We start from the raw sequence: 8,360 nt of genomic DNA, 5'->3' as shown, positions 1-8,360 counted from the left end.
GGGGAACGATGCTCAGCCCCGGGGAAGCGGTGCCCAGCCCGGGGGAGCGATGCCCAGCCCGGGGGAGCGATGCTCAGCCCCGGGAAGCGGCTCCCCCCGCGGGAGGACCGTCCCTGCGCACCCCCAGCCCTCCGCGCCACAGCCCGAGCCGGAGGTACCGGCGGGCAGGGACAGGGAGGGAAGGCAGGGCTGTGCTCCAGCTCTACTTTTACCGTAACAGAGAAGGTGTTGGGGAAGGCAGCGGGTCTGCTGCCAACTTGATTGAGGAGGAGTTTGACCTTCACAAGACCCCGGTGTAGCCTTGAGAGGAGGAACTTTCCTGAGTAACTAATGTATGAGGAATTGCTGACCATGAAGCAGGATGCAAGAACTGCAATAGCAACATGCAGTAAGGAAGGTGGAAGAAAGTAAACGTTAACCAGTAGCAATATTAAAAACAAGCTTTGTAACCAATCATGTAGATACACGATATAACAATGTTAATATAAAAGCAACTGTTTGCTAGATAATAGATTCTTCTTGACTAAATTGTTGTGTCTCAACAACAAATGATGACCCCGATGTGATTTTGACAAAGACAGGATTGGAGAAATTGTGTGTGGGCTGCAGGATGATGTGCAGCGGAGACAGAGCCTGGTGAACCTGAAAGCAGAGGGAGTCTGCCTAGCCCGGACCTGAACTTCGACACCCGATAAGGTGAGCCACCGGGAATGGGATATAGTTATGGGCCAACAAATAACAAAAGAGGAAGAAACAATATTGTCCACTTGGAAGGCCCTATTAAAAAGAAAGGGTGTAAAAACCACTTACCAAGTTTTAAGGCAAAGTGGAGTGAGATGGAAGGATTCGAAGCTATGGCAGCCACAGCATTCAGTGTGCCTGCCTGGCAGGAAGTAGGGCAAAAACTATGGGATGCGATTTCAAAGGGGCAGAAGGATACAGCAGAACTAGCTACTACATGGCGGCTGTTAAGTGAGACTTTGAAAGAATGGAAAGCAGGATGTGAGGAACAGGAAAAATCATTAATGAAGGGGAAAGAGACTAATGATGATGATGGGAAAAACTCTGTATCGCTCATGGCGAAAGGGGGTTGCTCTGCCTTGTCTGCGGTTGCTGGAAAGAAACCTTGTACAGGGACGGTTAAACCTTGCTCCCGGCCCCCTCCCTGACCTGTCCCTAGTAAATATCAAACTCCTACCCAACAGTTACAACAAATGAAGCAAGCTCAGAGTGGTGCTGAACTTACGGCACCTCCCCTGGAAGAACAAGGGACAATAGACACTTTACAAATGCCGCTATCCTCTGAGGGGAGCAGCGAAGGAGAAGGAGAGGAGGATGAGGACAAGGAAGAGGTTTTAAATGCAGCTATGCAGTCACTGCATATTGCTGGCCCAAAGGGTAGTGCCAAGTGTGTCCAGCCATGGACTTCACCCCCTGCTACTGTAACTGTTATGCTTCACTCCCCCGATCCATTCTGGGCACAAGTTAGAAAGCAAGCAGCTGAAGTGGGAAACTGGGATCTAGTTGAAAGGCTTTGTTCATGTCACTGTTCACCACCTCCTCAAAATGAGAGTCCCGGTACATCTCCCATGTATAAGGCTGTAGCAGGCACTCAGCAGCATCATGAGCAGAGCATAATAAACTGAATGGTGGTACAGGATTTACAAAATAGGGCAGCAAAATTTGGAATTAACTCTCCCAAAGTAATGCAACTTATTAGAATTATTAATATGGACCTTTTATATCCCTATGATATTTCTCATTTGGCGCAAGTACTATTTCAACCCATACAACTCCAGGTATTTCAATCTACATGGAGACAAATGGCCTGTACGGCAGCACAAAATAATTGAGGGTTGGCACAGGGTGACCCCAGATTAGGGGTTGGAGAAGATGTGTTGCTTGGTGAGGGACCATTTAGTAATCCCCAACTACAAGTGACCTGGCATCCCCTTATATTGGAACAATCTCAACAAATAAGAATTAATGCTCTAAAAAGGACAATGGAGTTAGTGGCACACACACACACAAAAAAAAAAGTATGTTGCTATTTGCCAGGGTCCTAGAGAGCCTTTTTTGCTGTTTGTAGAGAAAATTTCAGCCACTTTGGAAAAGCATGTAGAAGATGACAGATTAAGACAAATGTTATATAAACAATGGCTAAAGACGATGCTAATCAGGATTGTCAAAAAATTATAGAAGTGCTGCCAGGGGATCCCTCCATGCCAGACATGGTTGCTGCCTGTTCCAAAGTGGGCACTGTAGAATATAAAATGTCAGCATTGGCTACAGCGATGAAGAGTAAAGCGCCTCCTAAGTGTTATGGATGTGGTTAGGATGGGCATGTTAAGGCCAATTGTCCAAGTAAACATGGAACACAGACAGGTATAACTTGCAAAAAATGTGGCAAACTAGGACATTTTGCAAAGCAGTGCCGCTCTAAATTTCATGCCAATGGGCAATTGCTCCAGGGAAATGGCAAGAGGCACATGAGAGGGTGTGCAAAGACACAAAATCCCCCTGTACCCGTGGCAGCTTGGCCCCACTTTGTAAACAACTGTGCCACAACCACTGGCTCCGCAGGGTTGGATGTGTCCACCGCTGTGAAATGCTGAGGTTTCAACCCCAAGCCCCAAATTAAGGTTGACATGTGGGTGATTCCCACAGCCCTTCCCAAAGTGGGGTGAGTTTGCCTTTAGGCTTCCCTCCAGGGTGGTGCCAGCCTGGCAGACAGAGCCATTGGGTAAAGGAGCCCCAGGTGTCTGCAGTCAGTAACCCAAGGTCAGTGTCCCACTGAGGGATAAAAGCTGGGACCCCTTGCAGGCAGGGGCAGTGTCTGTGTGTGAGGTGGATGTCCTGTGCAGAGTTCCCTGTTGGGGAAGGACCTCCTGCCTCCCTGGGACTGGGCTCCAGTCAGGTCTGGCTGTAGTAAACATGGGCTGTGTAGAGATTCAGTATGTGATTTCCTTGGTCTTGTGTGTTTGGCTTGTTGACTCAGTGGTCTCCCATCCCTTCTATGGGAGACTGCATTTCACTATTTATTCCACCCATTGTTGGTCATGCAGTGTTGTTGTTGGGGTCAGTGGGATTGATGTCGATTAGGTATAATCCGACTGACTTGTTTGTACCCCCAGTGCTTGCCCATGTACTTACCCTTTTGTATCAAATACAATTTGGTTATTGGTTCAACTTTATGCTGGCTGTGTCCTTCATGCTAGGCCTGATAATTGGCAAAACATGCTGACACAGTAACTATAGTGACAAAAGACATTGTTAAGGTCCCACTTTATGTGAAAGGACCTATAGGGCAAGGACTGAGTATGCTATTAGTCAGGAGATCTAGCAGCATCATAAATGGATTCATTGTGCATGTGGGAATTATTGATGCCAATTTTACTGGGCAAATTTGTGCTATGATTTCTATTCCTTACCCACCAGTCATCAGTCCCAAAGGCACTTGCACTGCTCAACTTGTACCTTTTTTGAGTCGTGTTCCTAAAACAGAACAACAGTTGTGACATGATGGAGGATTCAGCTCTACAGGACCTCTGCAAGTCTTCTGGTCACAGACTGTTTCATCATCAAGACCACAGATGGTGTGTATGCTATCCAGCAGAGGACAATTGCCAGCAACAGTGAAACTTGCAGGACTTCTAGACACAGGAGCTGATGTAACTATAATATCTCAGTATCTGTGGCCATCCACTTGGCCAACATAAATATAGGAATGAGAGTGGTGGGACTGGGAGGGTCAACACATTCTGATCACCAATCCTGAGGGTCAACAGGCAACTGTCAAACCCTATGTGATGATGGCCCCCCTGAATCTGTGGGGAAGGGACTGTTTTGTCACAGTGGGAGTGAAAATTACTACAGATTTTTGATGGGGGCCACTGTGCTGCAGGGTGTAAAACAACCCACAAGTTGTGTTGACCTGGTTAACCAATAACCCTGTGTGGGTGGATCAGTGGCCCCTGCCAACTGAGAAATCAAAGGCCCTGCAGGAGTTGGTAGCAGGACTAACTACTGGACATATTGAGCCTTCCCATAGCCCATGGAATACCCTCGTGTTTGCAGTTAAAAAGAAATCGGGAAAATGGTGATTTTTACATGACCTATGGCAAATTAATGCTATTATGGCTATGATGGGAGCCCTACAACCAGGCCTACCCTCACCTGCCATGATCCCTATTTAACTGGGAAATTATTGTGATGGATTTAAAGGACTGGTTTTTTACTATCCCACTAGCCTCCCAAGATAAAGAAACATTTGCATTTTCTGTGCCTTCTTTAAATCATGTGGAACCTTCAAACAGGTATCAATGGAAGGTTTTGCCACAAGGCATGAAAAGTTCACCAACAACTTGCCAATGGTTTGTAGCCCAAGCTTTGTCACCTGTAAGGGAAAGATTTCCTACTAGTTATTGTTACCATTACATGGATGACATCCTGTTAGCATCAAACAGCAAGGAGCAGTTGAACGACATGGAGAATTTAGCCAGATTCATTACCTCAATATAGATTAGTTATTGCACCTGAAAAGGTACAAAAGATAGAACCCTGGAAATATTTAGGAATGACAGTTACAAGCATGCAGGTTGTGCCCCAATCTGTGAAACTCAACCTCGAGGTTAAGACACTCAATGATGTACAGAAACTGATGGGGTCCTTAAGTTGGATAAGGCCCTATCTTGGACTGTCCCATTTGCAGCTACAACCATTACTGGAATTATGAAAAAACTAATGATCTAACAGAACCCAGAATATTAAATAAGGAAGCATTAAGTGTAATTCACATGGTAGAGCAATCTATACACAAGAAATTTGTTTCTCAAATAGATCTGTCTCAATTAGTACAATTCTTTGTACTAATTGACAAAACTGTATCATTTAGTGCTTTAGTGCAATGGAACCCTGAATAGGATGACCCATTACATATTTCAGAATGGATGTTTTTGTCATTCTGGCTATGGAAAACTACTCCTGGACTGTTTGAGCTTATTGCTGATGTAATTGTAAAAGCCAGAAAATTATGTTTAGAACTAACAGGGCATGGTCCAGCTATGATTGTTTTACCTGTACAAAATTTGTATTTTGAATGGTGTCTGGCAAATAATTGTCAACTGCAAGCAGCCATGGTGGGTTTTCAAGGGCAGATATTGTATCATCTACCATCGCACCTGCTACTGAAATTTGCTCAAGAAGTACCATTTGGTCAAAAAAATGTAAGCCAACCAGAACCTGTAAAAAGCACCACTGTTTTTACAGATGGCTCAGGAAAACCAGGTAAAGCAGCAGTAGTGTGGTATGAAAACAACAACTGGAAAAACAAGGTAGTATATCTAAAAGGTTCTTACAAGTAGTGGAGCTGTGTGCCATGGATGCTGTTTTTTCTATTTTTTCTACTTCTGTAAATATTGTGACTAACTCAGCATATGTAGCTAACCTAGTTACTTGACTAGACAAAGTGGTCTTGACTATGTCAGACAAGAGTATTATTTGATGTGCTTTTGGAACTCTGGAAGAGTATTCAACTGCAAACAGAACCTTATTTTATCATGCACATTTGTAGTCAGTCCACTTTACCAGGGGTTTATATGGAAGGTAATGTCAGAGCTGATGCTCTTGTTTTTGCTATATGGCTCCAAGTCCTGTTCCTAATATGAAACAACAAGCTGTATTATCCCATCCCATGAACTTTTCCATCAAGTTTTTCGAGCTTTACGACAGCAGTTTGGTCTGTCCCATGCTGAAGCTCGCTCTGTTGTAGCTGCCTGCCTCGATTGTCAGGGAACTCACACTCCAGTGCAATTTGGTACTAACCAGCAGTATACAGGCCTTACAGACTTAGCAAACTGATGCTACTCATATAAATGAGTTTGGCAGACAAAAATATGTTCATGTCGCTATTGATACATATTCTCATGCCTTGGTGGCAACAGCACATAATGGAGAAACAGGAAAAAAACGTGATTCAACATTTGCAGAAGGCCTTTACTATGCTTGAGGTACCATGCCAAATTAAACCAGTGGCCCAGCATATGTCTCAAAAAAAGTTCAAATATTTCTTAATTTGTGGGGTGTTTCTCACATGGATATTCCCCATTCCCCAATGGGACAAGCAATTGTTGAATGTGCACATGGCACATTGATACGACAGCTTCAAAAACAAAAAGGGGGAATGATTGGGGAACCACCCCAGGCATGTTTAGATAAAGCAGTTTATGTTCTTAACTTTCTCCATTATGGGGATAATCTTCTCTACCTCATCTTTTTCCACATTTTTCTTTTCTTTTTTTCAAAACAGAATTTGCAAAAAGGCGTCAAAGTATCTGTTGAGGATTTAGTTGCTGGCCAGTGGAGTGGCCCATGTGAGTTATTAACCTGGGGCAGGGCTATGCTTGTGTCTCTGTAGATGCCAGCCCTCCCTGGGTTCCTGCTCAGGGTGTTCGGCCTGTGCTGGAACCTGCACAGGGAGAAGGATGGGTAGTTTGACAAGCCAAGCACAATGTCTGGGTAACTTTGGCAAACATGACACATCAGGAAGCCTCGTGCCTCTCTACTGTGAGCCCTGAAAATCCATTCTCCACATGCTTGGTGGGATTGCCAGTAGACACCTGGCCTAACCCACTGCCCTATGTGGATCTTTGCAATTCTCAAAAAAATTGTACAAATAACTGAGATGGTATATATAGTTACCTTCCACAGGCTACACAAGAACCCCAGGAGCTAGAATTGTTAGGTTCTGTTATAATGGATGCTTGTGTGTTTTTTAATTATTCTTATAATAACACTGCACAATGCGGGCAAAATGTTAATGCAACTATTGTTATTTATCATAACTCAACCGCTTGGTGTAATTATACCTCACCTAACATTTCACAGTCTTTTGCTGTTCCTCTTGCATTACCTCCTGGTGTCTTTTTAATTTGTGGAGATCGAGCATGGGAGGTATTTCCTCCAAACTGAATGGAGGTCCATGCAGCCTTGGCAGACCCACCCTTTTAACACCAAATGCAACGATGATACTGAATATGACTAGGCATCAGAGATGAATATGGAGGGCTGCTCACCAGTTTACCTCAGGCTGTCATGATGAAGTAACATTTTGGAATCCAGACCAATTATTGCATCCTCCTTTTTTGCGCCAGGAGTTGCTGCTGCAGCTGCTTTAAAAAAATTAACAAATTTAGGGTGTTGCCTTAGTAAACAAACTAATGCCACTTTGTTGGCCCTTAGTGGCCTTTTAACTGATGTTGGTAGTGTTAGATATGCTACTTTACAAAACAGAGCTGCTATTGATTTTTTGCTTTTGGCACAAGGACATGGGTGTGAGGATTTTGAAGGAATGTGTTGTATGACTTTATCAGGCCACTCAGAATCTATTTTTAAGAGCATACAACAGTTAAAAGATGGTGTTAAGTGTCTGAAAGAGGATGAGACTTTAGACTGGCTAATGAAATTATTTAGAGGTTGGGGGTTATCTGGATGGTTAATATCTTTGGTCAAAACTGTGGGGGTAGTTTCCCAATAGTTGTGGTCGTGCTATTAATGTTGCCTTGCCTCGTTGGTCCTTTGCAAAGGGCCTCACAGAAGACTGTACACCATATTTCTAGCACAAATATAAAAAGGGGGAATTGTTGAGGAAGGCAGTGGGTCTGCTGCCAACTTGATTGAGAAGGAGTTTGACCTTCATAAGATCCTGGTGTAGCCTTGAGAGGAGGAACTTTCCTGAGTAAACAATATATGAGGAACTGCTGACCATGAAGCAGGATGCAAGAACTGCAATAGCAACATGCAGTAAGGAAGGTGGAAGAAAGTAAATGTTAAAAACAAGCTTTGTAACCAATCATGTAGATATACAATATAACAATGTTAATATAAAAGTAACTGCTAGATAATAAAGAGATTCTTCTTGACTGAATAAATTGTTGTGTCTGTCTCAACAATAACAAGAAGGGGCAGTAGAAAGGCCTAACGTGATGTGAAAAGGCTGCCTGCAGCCACAAGAGCGGGGAGGAGGCAGCTCCAGAGCCACACACAACCAGGGACCACAGCACCCATGGTGGCAGGAGCAGCGTGGAAAGCAGTTGATTGCACAGATTGGAGCAAGCAGCGGCAGCAGGCCCTGTAAAAAACGGGTGTAGTTCAAATGCAAACCATCTCGTTGGGGAGCAGCGAGAGGTTCCAGCCCGCCTCAGCCAGCGCAAGCAGCTCCTCCTCTGCCGGCAAGCGCAGCCACAGGCCTGTCCCTGCTCCCAGGACATGGCTGCTTTGGGAAGAAACGAGGACTGCTCTGTGAAATGCTCTGGGACAGCTGCGAAGGGGAAAGCTCCCCCAGACTCAGGGGTGACATCCCC

The sequence above is a fragment of the Athene cunicularia genome (genome assembly GCF_003259725.1).
Source record: "Athene cunicularia isolate RWA chromosome 11 unlocalized genomic scaffold, athCun1 chr11_part1, whole genome shotgun sequence".
In the NCBI taxonomy this organism is placed as follows: Eukaryota; Metazoa; Chordata; class Aves; order Strigiformes; family Strigidae; genus Athene; species Athene cunicularia.
This window is presented reverse-complemented; position numbering follows the sequence as displayed.